The sequence below is a fragment of the Oryza sativa genome, chromosome 8, assembly GCF_034140825.1.
Source record: "Oryza sativa Japonica Group chromosome 8, ASM3414082v1".
In the NCBI taxonomy this organism is placed as follows: Eukaryota; Viridiplantae; Streptophyta; class Magnoliopsida; order Poales; family Poaceae; genus Oryza; species Oryza sativa.
The window spans coordinates 24,115,645-24,127,571 of record NC_089042.1 but is presented as its reverse complement, the minus strand read 5'-3'; the positions used below and the strand labels follow the sequence as shown (position 1 = coordinate 24,127,571).

General features: G+C 43.0%; 1 pseudogene; it reads left to right on the top strand.

The window, feature by feature from the left end:
• The first annotated feature begins 9,454 nt into the window (after positions 1-9,454).
• LOC136351620 (uncharacterized) lies at positions 9,455-11,927 on the top strand (annotated as a pseudogene).

Here is an 11,927-nt window from a genome sequence, read left to right as displayed (position 1 = left end):
AAAATAAAAAGATAGCGTTGTTTATCACTAACATGTGGGACCGATAAACGTTAGGCTCACATGTGAGCTGTTGTGCAAATGAGACAAGGGGATGTCAAGAATATCGTGCGGCGGCGCAGGAGCTTGTCGTCGATGAGCACCAGCGACCACGAGAGGTGGCCATCACGATGGCGAGCGGCATAGGTAGGGATGTTGAATATTAGAGGAAAAGATTACTATGAATTTTAAGTCTCGGGGATGGTATATTATAATCATATAAATAGCAAATTAATCACACCTAACATAATAACCAGATTCTCTATAAATAGCAATTGATCATACCTACCATAATAACCGGAGTCTATGTAATCCTATCCATATACTCTAGTAGTGGAGACGAGGCGGGAGGGATTTATCCTACCTACCATAATAACCGGATTCTCTATAAATAGAAATTGATCATACCTAATAACCGGATTCTATGTAATCCTATCCATATACTCTAGCAGTGGAGACGAGGCAAGAGGGATTTATCCAATGGCCATTGGTTGCTCATGCAATCTACTCCCTCCATCTAAAAGTGTAAGGCATATTTCTTTTGTCTCCAAGATCAAGGAGTAATTAGATCATCCACCATGTGACAAAACCAAATAACCATACACATGCATACAATCAATAAGTATTAAGATGGCTTCTTAGGTTTCAATTAATTTAATTTAGCACATAGAGATTACAGATATGACTTAGGCTGTGTTCTCCCCCCTCCCTTTCCCAACCACCTCTCTCGTTTTCCACGCGCATGTTTTTCAAACTGCTAAACGGTGTGATTTATACAACAACTTTCTATATGAAAGTTGTTTTAAAAAAAAATCATATTAATCCATTTTTCAAAAAAAAATTAGTTAATACTTAATTAATCATGCAATAAAACGAACTTTGTTTTGCGTGCCGGGGAGGAGGGATTCCCAACCCCTCTTCCGAACACAGCCTTAGAACTTTTGGAAAAAAACCAAAAAAAAAGATATATGTCTTAAACTTTTGGATGGAGAAAATATAACATCTTGCAAAATATTGCCTCTATCCCAAAATAAACCGGTGACGATGTGACAACCTAGTATAATGAGTATAAATAGTCATTCTCCTGGTTTAGTTTATTTTAGAATGTTGATTAATTTTAGGACGCCTTATCTAGATCGCTATAGTTAGTAGCGAAATGAATTTTCTTTTTGCGAAACTACCCCTAATTTGAAATGGTAGATATATTAAGATATTTTGTAAATCCCATGTTGGGATCAAAATGTGTGCAAAATATACCACGTTGTAAAATTGCCCTCAGCTTGGGTTGATGTTTTTCAAATACTAGCTAAATACTCGTTCTTTCCTTCAGATAAAAGAATATATATTATAGTATTGCTGAAATAAATAATAACATATTTTCTATGAAATATGTTCACTTTTTTATATGGAATATTCACCTTTATTTAATTTTTATGGTGCTATCCATTTAGATTTCGATTGTTTTTAATACTAAAAATCTGCATGGGTAATTTGCAAAATTTACTATGGTAGTAAGTGGGATGGCATATTCACTGCCGCCACTGCCTTTTTTAAAATAATATAGAAATTTAAGGATTTATCCTCCTAGGTTTTTTTAGATAATAGAATATAATATCTCGGCCTTTGCTCAAGAGGAGCTACAACCAATTATTACAAAGTAGCACTCGAGATAATAGTATAGTTCAAAAAAAATAGAATACACTTAAATAGAAAAAGCCAAAATAAGGAGAACACATTTATTCCAGCCTATTTGTGAATCTCCATCCATAGTTGGCCTTAAGTTGCATAACCATTTTCTCCAACTTGCGACATGCAACTTTCAGAAACTCTCCATCTTCATCACACCTTTGTAATTGTGCCCAAAACCGGAGCCAATGAGTTGCCCTGAAAATTATCTGCATATAGGAAATAGATGGTGATTGAGCCCAACAAATGGCCGAAGCTCCGACAAGTATCAGTTTACTCTTTTTCTTGTCAATCCCCAAAAGCCACCTATCGAAAATATGAGATATACTAATTGGAATGTTAAAACCAAAAGAAAACTGAACTGCTCTCTATATGAATTTTGCATAATCTTATCCTCCTAGGTAAGAGAGCTTACTTGTTCTTTGTTTTGAAAGAGGGTTAGGTTTAGGAAGAGAACACATGTGAGGTGAGGCTTTGATCAACCAAATCCATCACTAACCCTAGGGTGTGTTTGGATAATGAGAAATAGGTAGTGGATTAGGATTGGGAAATAAATGAAGGGTTAGGATTAAATAGAAAAAAGAAAAATAAATGGTTAGGATTTAAAGATGGGTGGAAAATCATTTCTTTTTCCCCCTAGTCTTTGCCACTGTCTGAGCGTGCCGCCAGACTCTACGCACGCGCTAGGATGGTGGAGACTGGAGACATGGCCCTCCTATTGGCCAGATCAATAGTGGCGGCGAGGGCAACGTTGGCATTGTCCAATCTAGCGTCTGCCTAGCTAGCTCTGGTGATGGAGGTGTCTGCACAAGGCGGTTGCGCTTGAACGGTGATGTGACGATTGCATAGGGTGGCTATACCCCATAGGCCATAGCAATGAGGAAAAAGTGCACCGAAGGTCCCTCAACTTGTCATTGAATTACAAAATTATCTCCCAACCGCAAAACCGGATATCCGGTATCCCTTAACTAATTAAAACTGGTTACAATAGGTCCCTCGACGGTTTTGACTCCGGTTTTATCCGACGTGGCATCTGACTCAGTGTGGGATCCACGTGGGTCCCACATGTCAGGGAGACCACGTCACCACCCTCTCTTTTTTCCCCTCTTCTCTCCCTTCCTCTCTCTCTTTTTCCGATGGTTGCCGTCATGCGGGGAGGAGCGCGGTGGTCGTTTGCCTTCCCTCCTCCTCCTCGGCGTGCCGCGCGGCGCCATTGCCGTGGCCGCGCGTCGTCGTCGGGGTGAGGCGGCGACGCACGGTGGCGCGGCGGAGGGGAGGGGGGCGTTGGCGGCCACGGTCACCGCGCCACCTTATGCCGAAATACCCCCACCGTGCGGACGCCATCACCTATCTTATCTCCCCGAGCGCCACCAGCAGCCGAAATTCCCCTACCGCGCGGACGTCCACGGCGCCGCCGCTCGCCGCCTCCCCCTCCCCCTCGTACCACTCCCTGGCGACCTCCATGACGCCGACGATGTGACGGGAGGTGGCGCCGGCGCTGGAGTGGTAGAACAGGCAGCGGTCGCCCCGGCGCAGGGCATAGAGGCTGTTGATGGCCTGGCGGTTGCAGACGCTGTCCCATGGCGCGATCTGTATTATCTGTTCTGCATTGTCTGTTCAGATTCAAGGAGATGACATCAGCATCAATGTCTACTCTGAACCTGAGTTCATCTCCTCTGACCAAGCAACAGCTCCGATTTGGAGCCAGCACACTCACTGCAGAACACATTAGTGGATTCAGCTCTGCAAGGCCAGCTCCATCGCTGTGCTGCTCCAACTCTCACTAGCGAGCGATCAAGCTGAGACCGAGGCGGCGGCCATGGCAGCGCGCCGGAAACCGGGTCGTCGCGCAGGCCGGCAGCTACAAGGTTGCCATCCTTGGCGCCACCGGTGGGATCGGACCACGACCACTCCCCCGACTCCGTCTTGAGCAGCCAGTACTTGCAGTTGCCGGATGCGACGACAGCAGCGTTGGGTGTTGCTTTCTTCGGCGGCGGCAGTAGCAGCGACAGCACCAGCCGACGCCCTCCCTCTGATAGGCGATGGCGGCCGCGGTCACCGCCGACTTCTCGTCCGCGCCGCCGACCGCACTAGGGGGACGGGGAAGCCAGCGAGCCCCCACGCTAAACAAGTCGCATCACAGTCGCCGGCCGCGTGCACCGCCGCCCGTGCGAGAGTAGAGAGCGAGGGGGAGGAAGGAAGAAGAGAAACAGAGAAAGAGAAGAGGGGAAATAGAGCATATGCTGACGTGGCACCCTAACATGTGGGGCTCACGTGGGGCCCACGCCAAGTCAGCTGCCACGTCGGACAAAACCGGAGTCAACTAGTTTTGTTTAATTAAGGGACGTCAGATATCCGGTTTTGTGGTTGGGGGATGATTTTATAATTCGATGGCAAGTTGAGGGACCTTCGGTGCACTTTTTCCTAGCAATGATCTGTTACCGACGTCCGTGCTTGTGGATGCTTCGGTGACTGGGCTTTACGTCGTTGGGCCCTCAGGCCAGCAGCTCAGGCCTGAGGGCCCAAATGCTACGGTGGCCGTCAGCTTTGCCATCGGAAGGGCCTGCTGGGCAACCGTAGTCTTTGGGCCGCGACCTTGCCCCCCAGAACTAGCTCCCCCGTCACTTGGCTCCAAAAGCCTTCAACAAGGTGCAGCTCCAGCCTCCAGCTATGAGAACCTTTTGCTCTGAAGTTCCCGTAGCACATGAATTATTTGCAGCTACTGGGTTGTGCAGGAGTGTAAATTAGTCGTGAACGCCTATGAGGGCCTCACATGCAATGGATTGGTGCGTAATAATGTATTATTACTGTTGTACAGAGAGACCTGATGGATTGTTACTATTGCGCGTGATAATGCACAGGGACCTGACGGATGATGACTAGGGATGTCAATCGGGCGCGACGGGCACGGGTAGTGCCTACCCATACCCATGCCCGTGAGATTATTTGTATCCGTGGGTATACCCATTACTACATGACGGGTAAGGATGGTTGCCCATGCCTATTGCCCGCGGGCGCCTTATGCCCGCGGGCGTGCCCGTTTACCCGTCACAACAAAAGTAGTGGAACAAAAAGTCTACAAGCTACTAAGTTTGAATCGAACTTAAAACATCAAATATTCTCCACCTCGGTGTCGTGTCTCTCCTCTGGCGGCGATAGAGTAAGAGGAGAGAAATAATAAGGGAAATAAAAGGGAAACCGAAGAAAACAAAGAACTGGGCTTATGTATTCTAGTGGATTTTGCTCCTAACCTATATGTAAGTTAGATTTCGCGGGTAAACGGGCAAAGCGGGCATGGGTAGTGATTACCCATACCCATGCCCATTTACCCATCGGGCATAGCTTTTGACCCAATAAGATACCCATGGGTATAAAATGGAGAACAAACCCAACCCTAATAGGGTTTTTACCCGCGGGTAAACGGGCAAACGGGCACAATTGCCATCCCTGATGATGACATATTGGTCAAAATGTTTCTGTGGGTGTTGTTCATGAATGGTGTTGCTCCATGGTCCAAATTATTCGATCACAAGGAGCAAGAAAACGACTGAAAAGATGTCCTACGAGCCTTGTGCTTGCTTGCCATGGTAGAACTGAACGATCTGTCCCCAGACCTCTGCACCTGCTTGACACTGTTAGTCTGTTACCGCTTAATTACCTGACGCAAAACGCGTTGCCTCAGGTCACGTGTGCCACTTAATCATCATCATTTACTGCATCACGTCTACTTTTAAAAAGCTTTAGCGAGTGCATTGTGTCATACTGTAGTAGTATTAAACTGTGTTAAAAGAAGCATGCTTGGTAAGTCGGCAGTCGGCACATCTGCACATTCAACCACCGGACAAAAGCTTCAGGATGGAATAATGGCCACAGTTAATTAAATAATTAGTGGTCTTAAACATCGCTGTTCTTCCCTGGAATGGCTCGCCGATCAGTATGAAAAATCGCTAAAGCAACTGACGCTGTCTTGGATGCCATCTTTTTCTTTCAGAGCGCAACGTGTGTAGTAACAAGCATCTTTTTTTCACCTTTGAAAACTACTACGACCAGCCTTTTGTAAACGCGGATCTTTCGTCGCGTTTTCATATGCACTGCTTCCTCGAGGGATTCCTGCTGCTAGCCTGCTATTCTGAAATCTGCAGCATGGGGGACTGCGTAGATGCAAAGATCTGTTCCTCTGAAATGTTGCCAAAATATACTACTGATGAAATGGTTAATTCGGTTATTGTCAGGCCGAATGCCTAACAAAACTGCGACGAAGTGTTGGATTAAAGTGGTACGCTTTTCAAACGGCTAAACGGTGCGTTTTGTGTGAAAACTTTCTTTATGAAAGTTGTTCTAAAATATAATATTAATCTATTTTTTTAAGTTTATAATAATTAAAACTTAATTAATCACACGTTAATACCACCACGTTTTGCGTAAAAAGAATTAATTTTCATCTTCATCTTTATCTTTAGGAGATTCAAACACCACCCATGTGTTGACTGCTGCCACATCTAACAAATTATGGTTGAAATCGTACCTGTAAGTTTTCAAAATCTTAGATCTGTTCCTCACCATTTCTCTTATATACTTATTATGAGCGAAACGGCTTATTAACCATCAGAAAATATTTTATACGTAAAACTCTTATGTATATTATTTTATATGTTATTTGTGATTTAAAAAGAAGGTTGGAAAGATAAACCGTAATAAAAGTACACCTAAGTTTAGCTTTAAATTCAAGTTTTAAAATTCAAATTTTCACTTACACTTAAAAGCCGAAGGCTAAGCAATTAGTTGAGAATATGATGCTAAGTTCCAAAACTGAATATGATGCTCACCGCCCATGATGCCTTCTATGGAGTGTGTCAATTCATCGTAAGGATGGACTCATGCTCCTTGACAAACGTCAGGACACTGTTCCTTTCAGCTGTTCTTTGCCAGGACCAGCCTAGAACAGCAAAAGGCCGGTTCATCTTCGTCAGAAATTCAGCATGGATCGCAAGTGGTTAGATTAGCATCATAACACACTTCAACGCCCATGTACTCTTGCAATGATTGATGGTCTCCTTCGTTGCCTGATGGCCACCATTTCAGCGTAGTACGTGCAATTAAGTTGTCATGAAACACGCATCATATGATTGGCCAGGCAAAACACCATCCATGTAATGTTCATCTCTCACTGTCAAATGCCCCGACATTATCACAATACCGAATTAAGAGGATTGATGACTTTGTGATGTTGGCCGTCTTAAGTCGCATGTCCATCTTTTGCAGGACATGTGTACCTCTTGTGTGAATATATATTTTCCCTATATTCTACTCCCTCCAACCTATAAAAAATAAACCTATGATATTTTTGTTCATATTCATAATACTAAAAGAGTAATATATCATATTCTGTTTTAGGATTGTTTTTTTTATGGGACGTAGGTAGTGCTTCATTTTGAAGTCAATGGCAATAGCGGAAGAACGGTTGAAAATATAAGCATGGTTGGAGGCGAGGGAATTGTGCATTCCATGATCAGTGTATCGAGGTGATTTTGCATCTGAGCATGGATGGATGGATGCCCAGTTTAAGCCTTTAAGGACAAACAGATCATTTGGGTTAAAACTTGAAACGATGGATTGCAATTGGCCCGTAAATTAACAAAGTTGTCACTTACACGTGACAAAGGAGGACGAATCTTGTACGAGGCGTCACTTACTCACTGGCAAGCACCGAGACAGTGTTAAGTGACTAGCACACAGTATCAATGGTACAACACTTTGAACCTTTTGCAATTCCCCGGTGCACTTTAGTTAGAGCAGGTACAATAAGCTGACTAGACGGGCTTCAAAAATGTGCCACATCATCATATTTCTATATAGAGGGGAGAGAAACGATGAGAAAGAAGCAAGCGAGCGACAAATCTATCGCCCGGCGATAGCTCTCTTTTCCACGTGCTATCGCTTGCTTGCAGCCTACCTGGGCGATAAAAAACGCGATTTGTGGACCCCACTCACAGCAGCCGATCCCTTCCCCACCGTAGCCGATCGAGATCCCCTCTCCCCTCCACCCAGCGCCCGCCCGATCTCCGCCCTTCCCGCGCGATCCTGGGCAATTGCGCTCGATCTCCCGCACGATCCCGGGTGATGGCGCTCGATCTCCCGCGCCGCGCGCCATCTCTTCCCCTCTCGCGCGCGAAGATCTCTTCCCCTCCCGACACAAATCCACCGAAAAAAAAATCCCCATCTACTATTTTGCCGGCCCCAAAAATCCGGTAAGATTTACTGTCTCCGCCTCCCACTATTCGCCTTTCCTCTTCCCGTCGCTAATCTCTCCCGCCCGCACGCGACAGATTTGTACCGAAAATCCTAGTTCATTTCCACCAACAGCCATGTCTCGCCGGAGGAAGAGGGAGGTTGCGCCACCTCCACATACCAGCTCTTCTTATCCTCCTGGTGTTCCTACCCTGTCGGCAGTGCCATATCCTTATGGAGGTCCTTGGTTCGCCACCCCACCGCCAGCTTGGTTTGCTTCTCCACCATCGCAAGCCATGCCGAGTTCATCTGTATGTCCTCTCCCTATGGCTGCCAACACCAACATCGAGTTGCAACACGATTTTAAAGAATGGTAAGTTAGTTGCGAATTTGTCATAGTTCTGTCTAATATTTCAGATTTTATATGCATGTTACTATTGTGTTCGTGTGTTAAATGAATTTGAAAAGATATTTTTGCGATCTATGTTAAGGACCATGTTAAAATTTTACAATTTTTTTCATGAATGTTAGTATACGTGATGTCGATTAAAATGAGAATCAGATGACATTGGCTGTAGTAGCATTTTTTTTACATAAAACATAGCATGTGAGTTTTATTACTTAATCTGCATTACTAAAAAATGCCTATACCATATCCTGAGCTGGGATCTTTATCTAAAATTATTTTTAGTCCCTTGCTGTAAATCAATCTCTCCCCACAATAAACAAAGACCAAGTACATCTCTCCCCATTAAAAGAGAAAAACAGTCCCGTCACGGCATATCATCTTGATCTACTAGAACCGATCTGGTTTAACGCACACGGATCCTAATGATATATAGAGATAGATTTATTTCTTCTTATTTCTATTTTCTACTTGCTCATGCATGAAAAAAAATAATATCAAATGTACAAACTCTATAACGATCAGGCCAGGAACTTGTTAAGTAGAGAGTCACTTGGATAAATTCTTCTTTAAGCAGTACACCCTTGTACATGCTATCTTTTTATAGAATTCCCAGGGGTGTTAAAGAGAAAATATATTTTGTAAGGAGATATTTATGGCAAGAAGATCAAGGGATCAGAAAATATCACCATGTACAATGGCCAATAGTGTGCTCTCCAAAAGAGCAAACAGTGAACCATATTAATATTAATGTGTATGATTTTAAATATAAAAGATGAAGCACGAAATTTCGGTGCTAATTATACACTAAAAATGATATAAGTACCTTGTTTCTGTGCTAATTATAAGTTTCAGTAGCTTGTTTTTAGGATATCAGTACCTTAGCTTGTTTTAGTTACAATTGCAGCAGTGGTGGATCCAACATAAACAATTTAGTTATGGTGAAACTATAATGTTCTTGCTTTCTATACAGAGAAGTGGAATCTCGTCCTCTTGGTGGGTTTGTTAATCTTATCAATGCCCCATCAAACCATATGCATCATGTCGCCGAAGGGAGTCCATCACGGCCTATCAATGTTGAGAATGGAGATGTCTTTAGGACTAAGAAACGCTTGTCATGGACGAACGATGAAGACTTGAGATTGATAAGTGGCCTATGTGAGTTATTTATTTGTCAATGTGATGTGCATCACTCACATTACTAACACCAGTAAACATCTTTTTCCTAAAAATTGCAGATTAGCGCCTGGCTGAACAACTCAAATGATCATATAGAATCAAATTTCAAGAAGAATAATAAATATTGGGGCGATGTTGCTGCAGCTTACAACAGCACTACCCCAAAAAGCCGGGTTAGGCAAGTTAAGCAAGTTAAGGATCGTTTTGGTAAAATTAAGAAGAAGGTTGGGAATTTTTGTTGCTCTTGAAAGGAGGCTAATTCATTATATGCTAGTGGGGAGTCTCATGATGATCTGATGGCTAAGACAGTGAAAATATATGAGAATGATTTCAAGGATGGTCCATTCTTGTTTATGCATTGTTGGAATGAACTTAAAAACCAACCGAAGTGGCATGCATATTTGGAGCAGCTTGACAAGTCAAACAAAAGGAAGGTAGATTACAATGATGCCATTCCCCTTAATGGCTGATTATTTTGCAGATCGGCCACTCTACTATGACAGAATGTTTCGCACAAGATTTCATATGCGAAAGCATCTCTTTTTACGTATTGTGCAAGCCCTAGGTCAGTGGTCTCCGTACTTTACTCAAAGAGAAGATTGTTCTGGTCGCACAGGCCTTTCTCCACTTCAAAAGTGCACAGCAGCGATTCATATGTTAGCATATGGAACCCCTCCTGATGCCTTAGATGAATAATTGCTAATTGGCAAGAGCACTTCCTTAGAGTGTTTGGACACTTTTGCTAGAGGGATAGTTGAGGTCTTTGGTGGGCAATATTTGCGACGACCCACAAGTGAGGATATAGAGCATATACTACAGGTTAACAAGTCTCGTGGCTTTCTAGGTATGCTAGGATAGATTGCATGCACTGGAGGTGGGAGAGTTGTCCTAGAGCTTGGAGGGGCCAATTCACCCGTGGTGACTACAAAGTCCCAACAATTATCCTTGAAGCGGTTGCTTCACATGACCTTTGGATTTGGCATGCTTACTTTGGTGTCGCTGGTTCTAACAACGACATCAATGTGCTGAATCAGTCCCCTCTATTCCTTGAACAAGTTAGAGGGGAGGCTCCTCGGGTTCATTTTTCTGTTAACGGGAATGAGTATAACAATGGGTATTACCTTGCTGATGGTATATACCCAGATTAGGCTAGCTTCATGAAATCTATATCACTTCCACAAACAGAGAAGCATAAATTGTTTGCTGAACGTCAAGAAGGGGCAAGGAAAGATGTGGAGCGGGCTTTTGGAGTGTTGCAAGCCCGTTTCAACATTGTGCGCCGTCTAGCGAAGAAGTGGAAATGGAAGAGTGTTGGGAAAGTCATGCTAGCTTGTGTGATTCTCCACAATATGATTGTTGAAGATGAGAGAGAGGATTGATATGTGACATTGACCTCAATAGAATTCCTAGGACATCAATAGTCCTGCCTCCTGAAGTAACTTCTGGTGATAATCCATGTTTTACTGATGTGCTACGTAGAAAATCTGCTATTCGTGCTCGTTTTGTGCATACCTAACTGAAAACTGATTTAATTGAGCATATTTGGCGTCGGTTTGGACATAGGCAACAGGCATAAACATGGTAGGGTAATAAGCATGTGGTTTCTTTGCCTTTTCTTTGCCGTGTGTAGATTATATCAATTAACCTTGTGTCTAATTTATTTCAGGAACATGCTCTTCTCAGAATGTCCAAATCATGGTGCTGCACTTCTCAAAGGTAGCTTATATGAACTAAATTTAGTACTAGGCCAGATTACTTACCGACACATTCTAATGATTCTCTTTTCTTCCTTGTGATGATTTACTTGTACTAAATGTACTCCTAGTTCAGACTACTAATAGCCACAATTCAGTATTTCTCTTTTCTTTCTTATGATGCAGTAGCATGGTGTTTTGTTATTGCTTTTACCTGCTAAACTCACTTTTAATTTACTTGTTATGCATCTGGGCATACTGCACACTGTTACGAAATGGTCAATAAAATTCTTAATTTTTATGGCAGTGCAACTATTTCTTTGTAAGATATACCAACTATAGAAAAATGCATGTACTGATTACTCCTTTTAGTAAGGTTTCACTGAAAAGAGATTTCATTGTTTCATTTATTCATCAAGTGACAAACTACTCAGGATGTTATATGTGTTTTTCTTCTCCCATTAAGTTGATGATAGCTCAGGCAATGGTAATATGATGCAATGATCCTGCTATGAAGGGTCTATCTTCGATGAAGAAATCAGTCTATCTTCGATGAATAAATCATTCTCACTTGTTGGACAGCATATTTATATGTACTTTTGCTTAATGCCCTATTGTTGATGTGACTTTTGGATCTGTAAACCGTTATGTTTATTTTGCTTTATCCTCTATTACCTTGTCAGTTCTTTGGAACTACA